Here is a 19111-nt window from a genome sequence, read left to right on the forward strand (position 1 = left end):
AATAGTTATCCATTCCAGTATTCTTGCCTGGAGAATTCCATGGACAGAGGAGCCTGTTGGGCTACAGTCCATGGAGTTTCAAAGAGTCAGACATGACTGAGTGACTAATACTTTCATTTTTCAACAGAGCCTTGGCAATTGGAGAAGTAAGTCTGTGTGTTTCTTAGTTTGCAACCTTTGAAAGCAGACCTTGATTCAAGAATTCAAATGCAACTACTTTATTTGCTAATGACCCTAGGGAAGGGTTAATGTGAGTTGTTTCTTTGAAAAGTGATGCCAGGAAAGGCCAGTAAGGCACTGTAGAAGTGAGCCTGGGAAGGGAAGGCAGAAGGAAAAGGCTGCTTCATCAAGAAGCTCACACTCTGGGCACATGGGGCTCAGTTCCTCTGGAGGACAGCAGAGAACATGCACCCACCAGTTCTTAGACAGGGCTCCTTCCTTCAAAAGCATTATTTTTCCAGATATCCTGCATACCCCGCATAGCTGAGGTCTATGCGGGACATAGACCGCATAGCTGAGGGACAGAGGAAGAGGCCGCCCACAGCAGTTGTTGTCAGGAATACAGCCTAGTTGGTGCACACATAGTTACACATAGTTCAGTTACTTCAAGATACATACATTCACACCTTTACACACATGTACACCCACACTTGCAACACAATTGCATACACAGGTCACATATGCATACACACTGTGTGCACAAAGACACACAAAACCAGGGCTACATACACCCACGTGCCCTTACAGTTGCATACACAGTCTTAGGCACACCAAAAAGCTACGTACAACAACACACATGTTCATATGTACACATACACATGCATCTACCCATGCAGACAATTAAATGCATACACTCATATACACATACCATAACACGTGTGTGCGCAGAGCCACACATACACTTACTCACAGTCACATACAGAGTCACACAGCCACTCACACAACGTTCAATGGAGACCAGATGTCTTAGAATGTGTTATTTCCATATCCACCAGCAGAGGGAGCCTCCAACACACTCAGAAGAAGAAAGGATCCTTCCCCCACTCCCACAGCAGCCAGTGGCTGGACCAGGGCTGGATGTGTACGAACAATTAAACTCACAGGTGCAGCACCATCTGCAACTCGGTGGCCTCCAGGCCTCTCTCCTCCTCCTCTCATTCATTCATATCACAGCCCTTAGTGAAAAGAGCTTTTAAGTGGGAAGGAAACATTTGACACCTCAAATACAGATTACACTTTGAAGGGGTTAGCTCCATGGTGGTGGAAAGAAATAATGCATTAACTGGTGGGAAAACTGCATCAAAGAAAGGGACTTTTTCTTTAAAGTTGAGGTAATAGCAACATTATCTGTATTCCAACAGGAATGAGCCATTGTCAATATACCTGGAAAATCCTTGGAATGATTCATAGTCAGTGCACCAAAAAAAATTAAGTCTATTTCTTAGGCTTCCCTGATAACTCAGTTGGTAAAGAATCTGCCTGCAATGCAGGAGACCCTGGTTAGATTACTGGGTCGGGAAGATTCGCTGAAGAAGAGATAGGCTACCCACTCCAATATTCTTGGGCTTCCCTTATGGCTCAGCTAGTAAACAATCCGCCTGTAATGTGGGAGACCTGGGTTCAATCCCTGGGTTGGAAAGATCCCCTGGAGAAGGGAAAGGCTACCCACTCCAGTATGCTGGCCTGGAGAATTCCATGGACTGTACAGCCCATGGAATCACAAAGAATCGGACATGACTGAGTGACTTTTTCACTTTCACTATTTCTATATTCTACATGTCAGCAAACCATAGTCTATGGACCAAATCTGTGCTATGGCCTATCTTTCTAAGATAAATATGCAAAAAAATTGTTTTATATTTTAAAAGGATTGTATAGGAGTGGAGGGGAAGAGGAGAAAATTTTAAATATGGACTGTATTAAAGCCTGAAATATTTACTACATGAGTTTTTATAGAAAAGGTATGCCAACCCTGCTGTACACTAGTAATAAACAATTGGAAAATGTCTTCAAATGCTATTTTCAACTATCATGCATCATAAAAAGTGAAATTTGTTGTTCAGTCACCCAGTAGTGTCCAACTCTTTGAGACCCCATGGACTGCAGCACGCCAGGCCTCCCTGTCCCTTACCATCTCCCAAAGTTTGCCCAAGTTCATGTTCATTGCATCAATGATGCCTTCCGGTCATCGCAGCCTCTGATGTTCTCTTCTCCTTCTGCCCTCAATCTTTCCCAGCCTCAGGAAGTTTTCTAATGAATCATCTGTTCACATCAGATAACCAAAATACTGGAGCTTCAGTTTCAGCATCAGTCCTTCCAGTGATTATTCAGTGTTGATTTCCTTTAGGATCGACTGGTTTGATCTCCTTGCTGGCCAAGGGACTTTCAGAAGTCTTTTCCAGCAGCACAGTTTGAAGGCATCAATTCTAAGCCTGCTTTTTCACTCTCCTCATTCACCCTCATCAAGAGGCTCTTTAGTTCCTCTTCAATTTCTGTCGTTAGAGTGGTATCATCTGCATATCTGAGGTTGTTGATTTTTCTCCTGCCTATCTTGATTCCAGCTTGTAACTCATCCAACCCAGCATTTCTCATGACGTGCTCAGTGTATAAGTTAAACAAACAGGGTGACAGCAGACAGCCCCGTTGCACTCCTTTCTCAATCTTGAACCAATCAGTTGGTCCATTCAGGGTTCGAACTGTTGCTTCTTGACCTGCATGCAGGTTTCTCAGGAGACAGGTAAGGTGCTCTTGTATTCCCATCTCTCTAAGAGCTTTCCACAGTTTGTCATGATCCACACAGTCAAAGGCTTAGCATAGTCAATGAAACAGATAGGTGTTTTTCTGAATTCCCTTGCTTTCTCTATAATCTAGCAGATGTTGGCAACTTTTTCTGTAGTTCCTCTTCCTTTCCTAAACCCAGCTTGGACATCTGGTAGTTCTTGGTTCACATAATACTGAAGCCTAGCATGCAAGATTTTAAGCATGACCTTACTAGCATGAGAGATGAGTGAAGCTGTCCAATGGTTAGCACATTCTTTGAAACCACCCTTCTTGGAAACTGTGATGAGAATTGACCTTTTCCAGTTCTGTGGCCACGGTGGGGTCTTCCAGATTTGCTGACATACTGAATGCGAAACATTGATGTCATCATTCTTTAGGGATTTGAATAGTTCTGCTGGAATTTCATCACATCCATTAGCTTTATTAACAGCAGTGCTTCTCAAGACCCACTTGACTTCACACTCCAAAATGTCTGGCACTGGGTAACTAACCACACCGTTGTGGTAATCCAGATCACTAAGATCTTTTTTTATACAGCTTTTCCATGTATTCTTTCTATCTCTTCTTGATCTATTCAGTGTCTACTAGGTCGCTACCATTTTTATCCTTTATTGTGCTTATCTTTAGGCAGAACGCTCTCTTGATGTTTCCAATTTTCCTGACCAGATCTCTAGTCTTTCTCCTTTTGTTCTTTTCTTCTATTATTAAGCATGGTTCATTGAAGAAGGCCTTCTTGTCTCTCCTAGCTATTCTTTGAAACTCTGCGTTTTATTGGACATACCCTTTCATCCCTTGCTTTTCAATTCTCTTCGTTCTGCTATTTGTAAAGTTTTCTTCAATGACCACTTTACCTTCTTGCTTTGCTGTTCCTTTGGGATGGTTTTGTTTGCCACCTCTTATACAACATTATGAACCTCTGTCCATCATTCTTCAGGCACACTGTTAGCTAGATCTAGTCCCTTGAATCTATTCATTACTTCTACCACAAATTCATATGGAATTTAATTTGAGTCATACTTGGCTGGTCTAGTGTTTTTCCTGATTTTCTTTAGTTTAAACTTCAATTTTGCCATGAGAAGCTGATGATCTTAGCCACGGTCAGCTCCAGGTTTGCTTTCACTGACTGTAAAAAGCTTCTCCATCTTCAGCTACAAAGAAAGCAATCAATTTAATTTCAATATTGACAATTTTGGTGATATCCATGTGTAAAGTCATCTTTTGTGTTGTTGAAAAGGGTTATTTGCTATGACACATGGATTTTCCTAGTAGAATTCAGTTAATCTTTGCCCTCCAAAGCCAAACTTGCCTGTTACTACAGGTATATCTTGACTTTCTGCTTTTGCATTCCAATCCCCAATGTGAATAGAACATCTTTTTTAGGTCTTACTACTAGGAGGTCTTCTAGGTCTTCTTTTTTTAAATTAATTTATTTATTTTAATTGGATCCTAAGGCAGAGGAACCAGAGATCAAATTGCCGACATCTGTTGGATCGTCAAAAAAGCAAGAGAGCTCCAGAAAAATATCTATTTCTACTATATTGACTATGCCAAAGCCTTTGACTGTGTGGATCACAATAAACTGTGGAAAATTCTTTAAGATATGGGAATACTAGACCACCTGACCTGCCTCTTGAGAAACCTGTATGCAGATAAGGAAGTAACAGATAGAACTGGACATGGAACAACAGACTAGTTCCAAATAGGGAAAGGAGTATGTCAAGGCTGTATATTGTCACCCTGCTTATTTAACTGATATGCAGAAGACATCATGAGAAATGCTGGGCTGGATGAAGCACAAGGTGGAATCAAGATTGCCGGGAGAAATATCAGTAGCCTCAGATAGCAGATGACACCACCCTTATGACAGAAAGTGAAGAAGAACTAAAGAGCCTCCTAACGAAAGTGAAAGAGGAGAGTGAAAAAAGTTGGCTTAAAGCTCAACATTCAGAAAACGAAGATCATGGCATCTGGTCCCATCACTTCATGACAAATAGATGGGGAAACAATGGCTGACTTTTTATTTTGGGGGGCTCCAAAATCACTGCAGATGGTGACTGCAGCCATGAAATTAAAAGATACTTACTCCTTGAAAGGAAAGTTATGACCAACTTAGACAGCATATTAAAAGGCAAAGACATTAATTTACCAATAAAGGTCCATCTCGTCAAGGCTATGGTTTTTCCAGTAGTCATGTATGGATGTAAGAGATGGACTATAAAGAAAGCTGAGTGCAGAAGAATTGATGCTTTTGAACTGTGGTGTTGGAGAAGACTCTTGAGAGTCCCTTGGACTGTAGGGAGATCCAATCAGTCCATCCTAAAGGAAATCAGTCCTGAATGTTCATTGGAAGGACTGATGTTGAAGCTGAAACTCCAATACTTTGGCCACCTGCTGTGAAGAGCTGACTCATTTGAAAAGACCCTGATGCTGGGAAAGATTGAGGGTAGTAGGGAAAGGAGACAACAGAGGATGAGATGGTTGGATGGCATCACTGACTCAATGGATATGGGTTTGGGTAAACTCTGGCAGTTGGTGACAGACAGGGAGGCCTGGTGTGCTGCAGTTCATGGGGTTGCAAAGAGTCAGACATAACTGAGCAGCTGAACTGAAATGAATTACTTTACAATATTGTAGTAGTTTTTACCATACATTGACATGAATCAGTCATGGGTGTACATGTGTCCCCCATCCTGAACCCCTCCACCCCTCCGTCCCCATCCCATCCCTCAGGGTCATCCCAGTGCACCAGCCTTGAGCACCCTGTCTCATGCATCGAATCTGGACTGGCAATCTATTTCACATATGGTAATATACATGTTTTAATGCAATTCTCTCAAACCATCCCATCCTCATCTGCTCCCACAGAGTCCAAAGTCTGTTCTTTACATCTGTGTCTCTTTTGTTGTCTCACATATAGGGTTATCATTACCATCTTTCTAAATTCCATATATATGCATTAATATACTGTATTTATGTTTTTCTTTCTGACTTACTTCACTCTGTATAATAGGCTCCAGTTTCATCCACCTCATTAGAACTGATTCAAATGTATTCTTTTTAATAGCTGAGTAATATTCCATTGTGTATATGTACCACAGCTTTCTTATCCATTCATCTGCCAATGGACATCTAGGTTGCTTCTGTGTCCTACCTATTGTAAACAGCTGCGATGAACATTGGGGTACACGTGTCTCTTTCATTTCTGGTTTCCTCGGTGTGTATGCCCAGCAGTGGGATTGCTGGGTTATGGCCATTCTATTTCCAGTTTTTTTAAGGAATCTCCACGCTGGTCTCCATAGTGGCTGTACTAGTTTGCATTCCCACCAACAGTGTAAGAGGGTTCCCTTTTCTCCACACCCTCTCCAGCATTTAATGTTTGTAGACTCTTTGATGGCAGCCATTCTGACTGGCATGAGATGGTATGTCATTGCAGTTTTAATTTTCATTTCTCTGATAATGAGTGACGTTGAGCATCTTTTCATGTGTCTGTTAGCCATCTGTATGTCTTCTTTGGAGAAATGTCTGTTTAGTTCTTTGGCCCATTTTTCGTTTATGTTTCTGGAATTGAGCTGTAGGAGTTGCTTGTATATTTTTGAGATTAATTCTTTGTCAGTTGCTTCATTTGCTAATATTTTCTCCCATTCTGAAGGCTATCTTTTCACCTTTTTTTAACCTTTTTCATTGGGCAAAAGCTTTTAAGTTTAATTAGGTCTCATTTGTTTTGCTTTGTTTTGTTTGCTTTTATTTCCATTACTCTGGGAGGTGGGTCATAGAGGATCCTGCTGTGATTTATGTCGGAGAGTATTTTGCCTATGTTTTCCTCTAGAAGTTTTATAGTTTCTGGTCTTACATTTAGATATTTAATGGATTTTGAGTTTATTTTTGTATGTGGTGTTAGAAAGTGTTCTAGTTTCATTCTTTTACAAGGGGTTGACCAGTTTTTCCAGCACCACTTGTTAGAGTTTGTCTTTTCTCCATTGTAATTCTTGCCTCCTTTGTCAAAGACAAGGTGTCCATAGGTGCGTGGATTTATCTCTGGGCTTTCTATTTTGTTCCATTGATCTATATTTCTGTCTTTGTGCCAGTACCATACTGTCTTGATAACTGTGGCTTTGTAGTAGAACCTGATGTCAGGCAGGTTGATTCCTCCAGTTCCATTCTTCTTTCTCAAGATTGCTTTGGCTATTCAAGGTTTTTTGTATTTCCATACAAATGGTGAAATTATTTGTTCTAGTTCTGTGAAAAATATCATTGGTAGCTTGATAGGGATTGCATTGAATCTATAGATTGCTTTGAGTAGTATACTCATTTTCACTATATTGATTCTTCCAATCCATGAACATGGTATATTTCTCCATCTACTTGTGTTATCTTTGATTTCTTTCATCAGTGTTATATAGTTTTCTATATATAGGTCTTTTGTTTCTTTCAGTTCAGTTCAGTTCAGTTGCTCAGTCGTGTCCGACTCTGCGACCCCATGAATCGCAGCACGCCAGGCCTCCCTATCCATCACTCCTGGAGTTCACTCAGACTCACATCCATCGAGTCAGTGATGCCATCCAGCCATCTCATCCTCTGTCGTCCCCTTCTCCTTCTGTTCCCAATCCCTTCCAGCATCAGAGTCTTTTCCAATGAGCCAACTCTTCGCATGAGGTGGCCAAAGTACTGGAGTTTCAGCTTTAGCCTCATTCCTTCCAAAGAAATCCCAGGGCTGATCTCCTTCAGAATGGACTCATTGGATCTCCTTGCATTCCAAGGGACTCTCAAGAGTCTTCTCCAACACCACAGTTCAAAAGCATCAATTCTTCAGCACTCAGCCTTCTTCACAGTCCAACTCTCACATCCATACATGACCACAGGAAAGCCATAGTTTTAGGTAGATTTATTTCAAGTATTTTATTCTTTTCATTGCAATGGTGAATGGAATTGTTTCCTTAATTTCTCTTTCTGTTTTCTCATTGTTAGTGTATAGGAATGCAAGGGATTTCTCTGTGTTAATTTTATATCCTGCAACTTTACTATTCATTAATTAGCTCTAGTAATTTTCTGGTGGAGTCTATAGGGTTTTCTATGAAGAGGATCATGTTATCTGAAAACAGTGAGAGTTTTAGTTTTTTTCCAATCTGGATTCCTTTCATTTCTTTTTCTGCTCTGATTGCTGTGGCCAAAACTTCCAAAACTATGTTGAATAGCAGTGGTGAGAGTGGGCACCCTTGTTTTGTTCCTGACTTTAGTGGAAATGCTTTCAATTTTTCACCATTGAGGATAATGTTTGCTGTGGGTTTGTCATATATAGCTTTTATTATGTTGAGGTATGTTCATTCTATTCCTGCTTTCTGGAGGGTTTTTATCATAAATGGACATTGAAGTTTGTCAAAGGCTTTCTCTGCATCTATTGAGATAATCATATTTTTAAATATAAATGTATTTATTTTAATTGGAGGTTAATTACTTTACAATATTGCATTGGTTTTGCCTTTTTATCTTTCAATTTGTTAATGTGGCATATCACATTGATTGATTTGCAGATACTGAAGAATCCTTGAACCTCTTGGATAAAGCTCATTTGGTCAAGATGTATGATCTTTTTAATCTGTTGTTGGATTCTGTTTGCTAGAAGTTGGTTAAAGATTTTTACATCTATGTTCATCAGTAATACTGGCCTGTAGTTTTCTCTTTTTTTGTGGCATCTTTGTCTGGTTTTGGTATTAGGGTGATGGTGGCCTCATAGAATGAGTTTGGCAGCCCACCTTCCTCTGCAATTTTCTGGAAGAGTTTGAGAAGGATAGGTCTTAGCTCTCCTCTAAATTTTTGGTAGAATTCAGCTGTGAAGCCGTCTGGTCCTGGGCTTTTGTTTGCTGGAAGATTTCTGATTACAGTTTCAATTTCTGTGCTTGTGATGGGTCTGTTAAGATTTTCTATTTCTTCCTGGTTCAGTTTCGGAAAGTTGTACTTTTCTAAGAATTCATTCATTTCTTCCAATTTTGTCCATTTTATTGGCATATAGTTGCTTATAGTAGTCTTTGATACTTCTTTGTATTTCTGTGTCATCTGTTGTGATCTCTCCATTTTCATTTCTAATATTGTTGATTTGATTCTTCTCCCTTTCTTTCTTGATGAGTCTGGCTAATGGTTTGTCAATTTTATTTATCTTTTCAAAGACCCAGCTTTTAGCTTTATTGATTTTTGCTATGGTCTCTTTTGTTTCTTTTTCATTTATTTCTGCCCTAATTTTTAAGATTTCTTTCCTTCTACTAACCCAGGGGTTCTTCATTTCTTCTTTTTCTAGTTGCTTTAGGTGTAGAGTTAGTTTATTTATTTGACTTTTTCCTTGTTTCTTGAGGTAATCCTGTATTCCTATGAACCTTCCCCTTAGCACTGCTTTACAGTGTCCCATAGGTTTGGGGTTGTTGTGGTTTCATTTTCATTCATTTCTATGCATATTTTGATTTCTTTTTTGATTTATTCTGTGATTTGTTGGTTATTCAGCAGTATGTTGTTCAGCCTCCATATGCTGGAGTTTTTAATAGTTTTTCTCGTGTAATTGACATCTAATCTTACTGCATTTTGGTCAGAAAAGATGCTTGGAATGATTTCAATTTTTTTGAATTTACCAAGGTTAGATTTATGGCCCAAGCTGTGATCTATCCTGGAGAAGGTTCCATGTACACTTGAGAAAAAGGTGAAATTCATTGTTTTGGGGTGAAATGTCCTATAGATATCAATTAGGTCTAACTGGCCCATTGTATCATGTAAAGTTTGTGTTTCCTTGTTAATTTTTTGTTTAGTTGATCTATCTATAGGTGTGAATGAGTATTAGAGTCTCCCAGTATAATTGTGTTACTGTTAATTTACCCTTTCATTCTTGTTAGCATTTTCCTTACATATTGCAGTGCTCCTGGCAACCCATTCCAGTATTCTTGCCTGGAGAATCCCATGGATGGAGGAACCTGGTGGGCCACAGTCCACGGGGTCACAAAGAGTCAGACACGACTGAGCGACTTCACTTTCACTTTCACTTCACTTTCCTATGTTGGGTGCATATATATTTATAATTGTGATATCTTCTTCTTGGATTGATCTTTGATCATTATGGAGTGTCCTTCTTTGTCTCTTTTCACAGCCTTTATTTTAAAGTCTTTTTTATCTGATATGAATATTGTTACTCCTACTTTCTTTTGGTCTCTCTTTGTGTGGGATATCTTTTTCCAGCCCTTCACGTTCAGTCTGCATGTGTCCCTTGTTTTGAGGTGGGTCTCTTGTAGACAACATATATAGGAGTCTTGTTTTTGTATCCATTCTGCCAGGCTTTGTCTTTTGGTTGGGGCATTCAACCCATTTACATTTAAGGTAATTATTGATAAGTATGATCCTGTTGCCATTTACTTTATTGTTTTGGGTTTGAGTTTATACACCTTTTTTGTGTTTCCTGTCTAGAGAAGATTCTTTAGCATTTGTTGGGGAGCTGGTTTAGTGGTGCTGAATTCTCTCAGCTTTTGCTTGCCTGTAAAGCTTTTGATTTCTCCTTCATATTTGAATGAGATCCTTGCTGGGTACAGTAATCTGGGTTGTACGTTTTTCTCTTTCATCACTTTAAGTATGCCCTGCCATTCCCTTCTGGCTTGAAGAGTTTCTATTGAAAGACCAGCTGTTATCCTTATGGGAATCCCCTTGTGTGTTATTTGTTGCTTTTCCCTTGCTGCTTTTAATAATTGTTCTTTGTGTTTGATCTTTGTTAATTTGATTAATATGTGTCTTGGGGTGTTTTGCCTTGGGTTTATCCTGTCTGGGACTCTCTGGGTTTCTTGGACTTGGGTAACTATTTCCTTCCCCACTTTAAGGAAGTTTTCAACTATTATCTCCTCAAGTATTTTCTCATGGTCTTTCTTTTTCTCTTCCTCTTCTGGGACTCCTATGATTCGAATGCTGGGGCTTTTAACATTGTCCCAGAGGTCTCTGAGGTTGTCCTCATTTCTTTAAATTGTTTTTTCCTCTCTGCTTCATTTATTTCTACCGTTCTATCTTCTACCTCACTTATCCTACCTTTCGGCTCCATTATTTTACTGTTGGTTTCCTCCAGAGTGTTTTTTATCTCATTTATTGCATTATTCATTATATATTGACCTTTTTTTTCTCCTAGATCCTTGTTAAACATTTCTTGCATCTCTTCAATCCTTTTCTCCAGGCTTATTTGTAACTCCACTTTATTTTCAAGATTTTGAATCATTTTCACTATCATTATTCTGAATTCTTTACCAGGTAGATTCCCTATCTCTTCCTCTTTTGTTTGGTTTGGTGGGCATTTATCCTGTTCCTTTACCTGCTGAGTATGTCTCTGCCTTTTCATCTTGTTTAGGTTGCTCTGTTTGGGGTGGCCTTTCTGTATTCTGGCAGTATGTGGTTCCTCTTTATTGTGGAGGTTCCTCGCTGTGGGTGGGTAGGGTTGGACAAATGGCTTGTCAAGATTTCCTCGTTAGGGAAGCTTGTGTTCATGTTCTGGTGGGTGGAGCTGGATTGCTTCTCTCTGGAGTGCAATGAAGTGTCCAGTAGTGAGTTTTGAGATGCCAGTGGGTTTGGTGTGACTTTGGGCAGCCTGTATATTGAAGCTCAGGGCCTTTTTCCTGTGTTGCTAGAGAGTTTGTGTGGTATGTCTTGCTTTGGAACTTGTTGGCTCTTGGGTGGTGCTTGGTTTCAGTGTAGGTATGGAGGCTTTTGATGATCTCTTATTGATTAATGTTCCCTGGAGTCAGGAGTTCTCTGGTGTTCTCAGGTTTCTGGACTTAAGCCTCCTGCCTCTGGTTTTCAGTCTTATTCTTACAGTAGCCTCAAGACTTCTCCATCTCCTTTCGAAGACAATGGGCTGCCTTTCTGGGTGCCTGATATCCTCTGCCAGCATTCAGAAGTTGTTTTGTAGAATTTGCTCAGCGCTCAAATGTTCTTTCAACGAATTTGTGCAGGAGAAAGTGGTCTCCCTGTCCTATTCCTCTGCCATCTTAGGACTGCTCCCCCCATCAAAGACAGAAATTTATATGATATGGACATCTATGGAAAACAGCATGGAAAGTTCTCAAAATTTTAAAACTAACATGCTGCTGCTGCTGCTTAGTTGTGTCAGTAGTGTCCAGTTCTGTGTAACCCTATTGGCTGCAACCTTCCAGGCTCTTCTGTCCATGGAATTATTCAGTCTAGTACTGGACTGCCTTCCTCTAGGGTATCTTCCTGACCCAGGCATTGAACCCAGGTCTCCTGCATTGCAGGCAGAATCTTTACCCCTGAACCACTCAGGAAACCCTAAAACTGACATACACTCCAGCAAAATTGAAATCTGATCTACACTCTCATGTTCACTGTAGCATTATTTGCAATTGCTAAGATATGGAACCAATCTAACTGTCCACCAGTAGATAAAGAAGATGTGTGTATATATACAATGGAGCATTATTCAGAAGAAAAACCTGCCCATTTGTGACAAGGAGGATGGACCTTGAAGGCATTATGCTAAGTGAAATAAGTTAGAGAAAGAAATATATAGGTCGCCCTGTTTCCAGGTTCTGTATCCTCAAATTCAATCAATCGTAATAAAAAATATTCACAATGGAAAAATCAAAGAAACAAATCTTAAATTTGCTGCTCACCAGCAACTATTTATGTAGCGTTTACATTATACTGCTTTATAGTAATCTAGAGATGATTTAAAGCAAACAGGAGAAGATGAATAGATTACATGCAAATAGGACACCATCTTCAATGAGGGATTTGAGCACCTCAAGATTTTGGTGTCTGTAGGGAGTCCTAGAACCAATGCCTTACAGAGACATTGATGAAAACTCTACTGTATGATATCACTTATATGTGGCATCCAAAAAATGACAAACTCAAAAGAAAAGTAACAGAGTGGTGGTTATCCTGAGATATAACAGTGGGAGAAATGGGAGATGTTGGTCAAATGGTAGTTATAAAATTAACGAGTTGAGGATCTAATATACAGTATGGTGATTAGAGCTAACAGTACTGTATCACACACTTGAATGCTGCCTAGAGAGTAGATCTTAAATGTTCTCACCATAGAAAAAGAAATGGCAACTATGAGATGAGGTGGAGGTGGTAACCTAATACTATAGTGGTCATGGTTTCCTAAGTTATGAGTGTATCAAGTCAACTATGTTGTACACCTCAAACTGATGTGGTATTATGTGTTAATCATATCTCAATAAAGCTGTGGATCTTATTTATCTTTAAAGCCTTTATTGAATTTCTTACAATTTTCTTTTTACTTTTAATGTTTTGGTTTTTTGGCTGCAAGGCATGTGGGGTCTTATCTACCCAACCTGGGATCGAACCCACATCTCCTGCATTAGAACATGAAGTCTTAACCAGTTAACCACAGGACTTAACCAGGGAAGTCCTGAGAATTTTTTATTTATCTTAAAATTGTAAATGGCACACTTTGGAAATAGTTTCATTGTTTCTCCTAATGTTACACATGCACATATGTTAAGACCTAGTATCCCACTCCAAGTCCAATGAACACTTGTATGAAAATGCTCATAATAGCTTTATTCATAACAGCAGAAAGCTGAAAACAATGTACATGTCCTCCAACTGGTGAAGAAAACATGGCCCATCCTTACTATGGAACGTTACCTTGCAATAAAAAGAAACAAAGCATTGATACATGCCACATGCTGCTGCTGCTAAGTCACTTCAGTCATTTCCAACTCTGTGCGACCCCATAGATGGCAGCCCACCAGGCTCCCTTGTCCCTGGGAGTCTCCTGGCAAGAACACTGGAGTGGGTTGCCATTTCCTTCTCCAATGCATGAAAGTGAAAAGTGAAAGTGAAGTCCTATCCGACTCCTAGCGACCCCATGGACTGCAGCCTACCAGGGCCCTCCATCCATGGGAATTTCCAGGCACATGGGTAAATCATAAATACATTGCTAAGTGAAAGAAGCCAGACTCTAGGGATAGAGAATAGATCAGTGTTTCTCAGGGGGTGAGGTGAAAGGCTTTTGTTTACCAACAACAGTGATTGTTACACTACTCTAAGCATTTGTCAAAACTCAAGGCTATACACCAAGTACAGAAAACTTTGCTATTTGTATTTTATAAGTGTACATACCATTTTAAGATGAAGCAGAGGGTAGCTCAGCATATATATTATTTGCATAAATATACTATGAAGTGATAAATAAAAAATATTTTAAAAGTTGAAAAAACTAGGAAAACCAAGGACATATGGAGAACCAATTTTTTCCCTGTACATTTTTTTTACATGAGTGGATGTATTTCATGTCAAAATATTACATTTAAAGATTTAGGCATCACTCATCAAAGATTCTCAACTAGTAAGCCTGCAAGGATTCTCCAGGTGATCTCAGCTGGGGCTGAGACAGACCTTGAAAAATCACTCCCTTGGAAGACACAGCATGACTTTTGAAGACAAGCTGACCAAATTTACCCCCACTCCAACCACTCATCAACTGAGTGACCTTGAGCAAGGGAGTTAATCTTCCCAATCCATAAGAACTGGTGTGAGGATGAAATTGGTCTTTACCTTGGGGAGCTGAAGTGTCATCATCTTCTTGCTTCCAGTGGTCTACCTCTGTTATTAGGACCAAAAGCATCAGTGTCTGTTGAGTCACCAAGCCTTATGTGCTGTATAAAAAACATATAACTACACCCACATCTTACATGAATGCATGTGTATCTATTGTTTGCTGTTGTTTAGTCACAAGCTGTGTCCAATTCTTTGCAACCCCATGGACTACAAGCATGCCAGAATTCCCTGTCCCTCATCATCTCCCTGAGTTTGCCAAAGTTCATATCCATTGCATCAGCGATGCCATCCAGTCATCTCATTCTCTGTTGCCCTTTTCTCATTCAATCTTCCCCAGCATCAGTGTCTTTTCCAATGAATCAGTTCTTTGCCTCAGGTAGTCAAAGTATTGGAGCTTCAGCTTCAGCATGAGTCCTTTCAATGAGTATTTAGGGTTATTTCCTTTAGGATTGACTAGTTTGATCTCCTTGTTATATGAGAGACTCTCAAGAGTCTTCTCCAGCAGCACAGTTGGAAAGCATCAATTTTTCAGCACTTTGCCTTCGTTATCGTCCAATTCTCACAACTGTATATGACTACTACAAAGACCATATCCTTGACTATACATACCTTTGTCAGCAGAGTAATGTCTTTGCTTTTCAACTCAACATGCTGTCTAGGTTTGTCATATCTTTCCTGCCAAGAAGCAATCATGCTGCAATATCATGCCTGCAGTTACCATCCACAGGGATTTAAGAACCCAAGAAGAGGAAATCTGTCACTGCTCCCACATTTTCCCCATCTATTTACCAGGAAGTGATGGGGCTGGGTACCATGATCTTAGCTTTTTTAATATTTAGTTTTAAGTCAGATTTTTCACTCTCCTCTTTCACCTTCATCAAGAGGTTCTTTAGTTCCTCTTTGCTTTCTGCCATTACAGTGGTATCATCCTCATATCTGAGGCCGTTGATATTTCTCCTGGCAATATTGATTCCAGCTTGTAATTCATATAGCACAGCATTTCTCATGATGTGCTCTACATATAAGTTAAATAAACAAGGTGACAATAAACATCCTTGTCATACTCTTTTCTCAATCCTGAACCAGTCAGTTGTTCCATAAAAGATTCGTTAGAAGCAACAGTTATGTTGCTTCTTCATTGGCGTACAGGTTTCTTGGGAGACAGGTAATATGGTCTGGTACTCCCATCTCTAAGAGTTTAAGATATACCAAGGGGAAGGTATCTATTGCTACAGAAATGAATTTTCTACACCCAGAGAATGTGATTAAGAGTAACTCAGTTTGAAATTGGTTGTGATATCTCAAGCTATCAAAGTGCATAAAGAGAATTCTTACAAAGTGAGCCAAACTAAATTATTTCCTAGCATAATGCCACTCACAAAAATAAAGTGACTTGAATACTTGACACAACAGATTTTAAAGATCCCTAAGATGTTGATTGTATGCTGTGGAAGGATGTTCACAACATATATTATTATATGAAAAACTCAGATGAACAAGGAAAACATGTATGATAAAAGAATTTTTTTCTTGAGGCAAAATTCATATAAGATAAAATTCACCATTTGACCATTATGAAGTGTTCACATTCAACTTCATGCATCTAGTACATTCACAGTTTTGTGAAACCACCACCTCTCCTCTGGTTTCAAGATATTTTCATCACTTGAAAGAAGATCTGTACCACTAGCAGTCACTGTCTATTTCCTCCTCCACCCTCCACCCATCCACTGGATCTATCTTTATGGATTTGCCTATTTTGGACATTTCATATAAATGAAATCATACAATATATGACCTTTTTTTGTCTTGCTCCTTTCACTTAGCATGATGCTTTCAAAGTCAATTCATGTTGCAGCATGTATCAGTGCTTCATTCCTTTTTATGACCCAATAATATTCTTTATTATGGATATATCTCATTTTATTTATCCATTCATCTATTAAAGGATACCTGGATTGTTTCCCAAATATCTAACTTCTGGCAATTGTGGATAGTGCCTCTACAAAGAGCTACATACAAGTACCTGTTTCCAATTCTTTGGGGTAGATACCTAGGCATGGAATGGCTGGATCATATAATAATTGTAGGGTTTTTTACTGAAAAATATCAGATTATTTTCTACAATGGTTGCACTATTTTATATTCCCAACAGCAATGTTTGAGGATTATACAACTATTATACAATAGGATTATACAACAATTATTCCAACTATCCTGCATCTTCACCAACACTTGCTATTTTCCGCTGTTTTATATTCTTGCCATCCTGGTGAGTGTGAAGTCGTATCACATGGTGGCATTGACTTGTATTTCCCTAGTGACTAATGGCGTAGAGCATCTTTCCACGTGTTTGGTTCAGTTCAGTTCAGTCGCTCAGTCGTGTCGGACTGTTTGCAACCCCATGAACTGCAGCACGCCAGGCCTCCCTGTCCATCACCAACTCCTGGAGTTTACTCAAACTCATGTCCATTGAGTTGGTGATGCCATCCAATCATCTCATCCTCTGTTGTCCCCTTCTCCTCCCCCCTTCAATCTTTCCCAGCATCAGGGTCTTTTCAAATGAGTCATTCTTTGCATCAGGTGGCCAAAGTATTGGAGTTTCAGCTTCAATATGCTTGGTAGTCAGTGAAACAACACTTTTTAAAAAAAAGATTACATAATGTAAATGTAATACATTCACATGGAAAGTCAAATTTTTACTGGTATAATTTCAAATATCAATATAATGAAAACTTGGCAGTATGTGTGAGAGAATATGAATGGTGATTACTTTAACATGTTTGGATTAATGATATTACTTTTATTTCTTTTATTCTTATTTGTATTTTCTTCTATGACAAGGTATCATTTAGGGTAAAAGATAGACATCTTCAATAACAACTCTGAAGGGAAAGAAAAGCAACTGTAATTTTCAGCTTTCGTTCAGGTGCTCAGTCGTGTCCAACTCTTTGCAACCCCATGGACTGCAGCACACCAGGACTCTCTGTCCATCATCAACTCCCAGAGTCTACTCAAACTCATCTCCATTGAGTCAGTGATGCCATCCAACTATCTCATCCTCAGTTGTCCCCTTCTCCTCCTGCCTTCAATCTTTCCCAGCATCAGGGTCTTTGCAAATGAGTCAGTTCTTTGCATCAGGTGGTGAAAATACTGAAATTTCAGCTTCAACATCAGTCCTTCCAATGAACATTCAGAACTGATCTCCTTTAGGATGGACTGATTGGATCTCCCTGCAGTCCAAGGGACTCTCAAGGGTCTTCTCCAACACCACAGTTCAAAAGCATCAATTCTTCTGCACTCAGCTTTCTTTATAGTCCAACTTTCACATCCATACATGACTACTGGAAAAACCATAGCCTTGACGAGATGGACCTTTGTTGGTAAATCAATGTCTCTGCCTTTTAATATGCTGTCTAAGTTGGTCATAACTTTCCTTCCAAGGAGTAAGTGTCTTTTAATTTCATGGCTGCAGTCACCATCTGCAGGGATTTTGGAGCCCCCCAAAAAATAAAGTCAGCCACTGTTTCCACTGTTTCCCCATCTATTTGTCATGAAGTGATGGGACCGATGCCACGATCTTAGTTTTCTGAATGTTGAGTTTTAAGCCAACTTTTTCACTCTCCTCTTTCACTTTCATCAAGAGGCTCTTTAGTTCTTCGCTTTCTGCCATAAGGGTGGTGTCATCTGCATATATGAGGTTATTGATATTTCTCCTGGCAATCTTAATTCCAGCTTAGAATATGTTAAACATTTACTCATTTTGCAATATAGGGTATCTTTCTTATTTTGCAACCATTAAGTCCTCTGGCTCCTGAAAGAGTCTGAGACTAAGACTCTATCCCTGCAACCTGAGTGGGGTTAGTCCTGGGGCAGCTACTGTCCTGAGTGCTGAAGGAAGTGGCCCCACTCCTGCCCCATCCACTTCACCCACTTGGCCTCCACTCCCTAAAACATCCAGATAAAAATGAAATCCTGGGTCATGACTCTATGATAGGAAAAAAAATTTTTTTCAGTTCCCAAATTCAGGTCAATGTCACAGCAAGGCCCTTTGAAATTGCAATAGATGTAACTATGGGAATTTTGAAGTTGCTGAACCTTCTAATGATAGTCTTCTGAAGCAGCAGGTTTCCACATGTCCCCAAATTTAAGTATACCTATGATGACTTTAAAATATTTTATTTTTTAAGGCTTTTTTTTAATTAAAATTTTTTTATTTTACTTTATAATACTGTATTGGTTTTGCTATACATTGACATGAATCCACCACGGGTGTACATGAGTTCCCAATCCTGAACCCCCCTCCCACCTCCTTCCCCATATCATCTCTCTGGGTCATCTCAGTGCACCAGCCCCAAGCATCCTGTATCCTGTATCGAATCTAGTCTGGCAATTCGTTTCTTACATGATAGTATACTATGGTTTTCCCTGTGGTCATGTATATGGATGTGAGAGTTAGACTGTGAAGAAGGCTGAGCGCCGAAGAATTGATGCGTTTGAACTGTGGTGTTGGAGAAGACTCTTGAGAGTCCCTTGGACTGCAAGGAGATCCAACCAGTCCATTCTGAAGGAGATCAGCCCTGGGATTTCTTTGGAAGCAATGATGCTAAAGCTGAAACTCCAGTTCTTTGGCCACTTCATGCGAAGAGTTGACTCATTGGAAAAGACTCTGATGCTGGGAGGGATTGGGGGCAGGAGGAGAAGGGGATGACCAAGGATGAGATGGCTGGATGGCATCACGGACTCGATGAACATGAGTCTCAGTGAACTC

This window comes from Budorcas taxicolor, chromosome 7, assembly GCF_023091745.1.
Source record: "Budorcas taxicolor isolate Tak-1 chromosome 7, Takin1.1, whole genome shotgun sequence".
In the NCBI taxonomy this organism is placed as follows: domain Eukaryota; kingdom Metazoa; phylum Chordata; class Mammalia; order Artiodactyla; family Bovidae; genus Budorcas; species Budorcas taxicolor.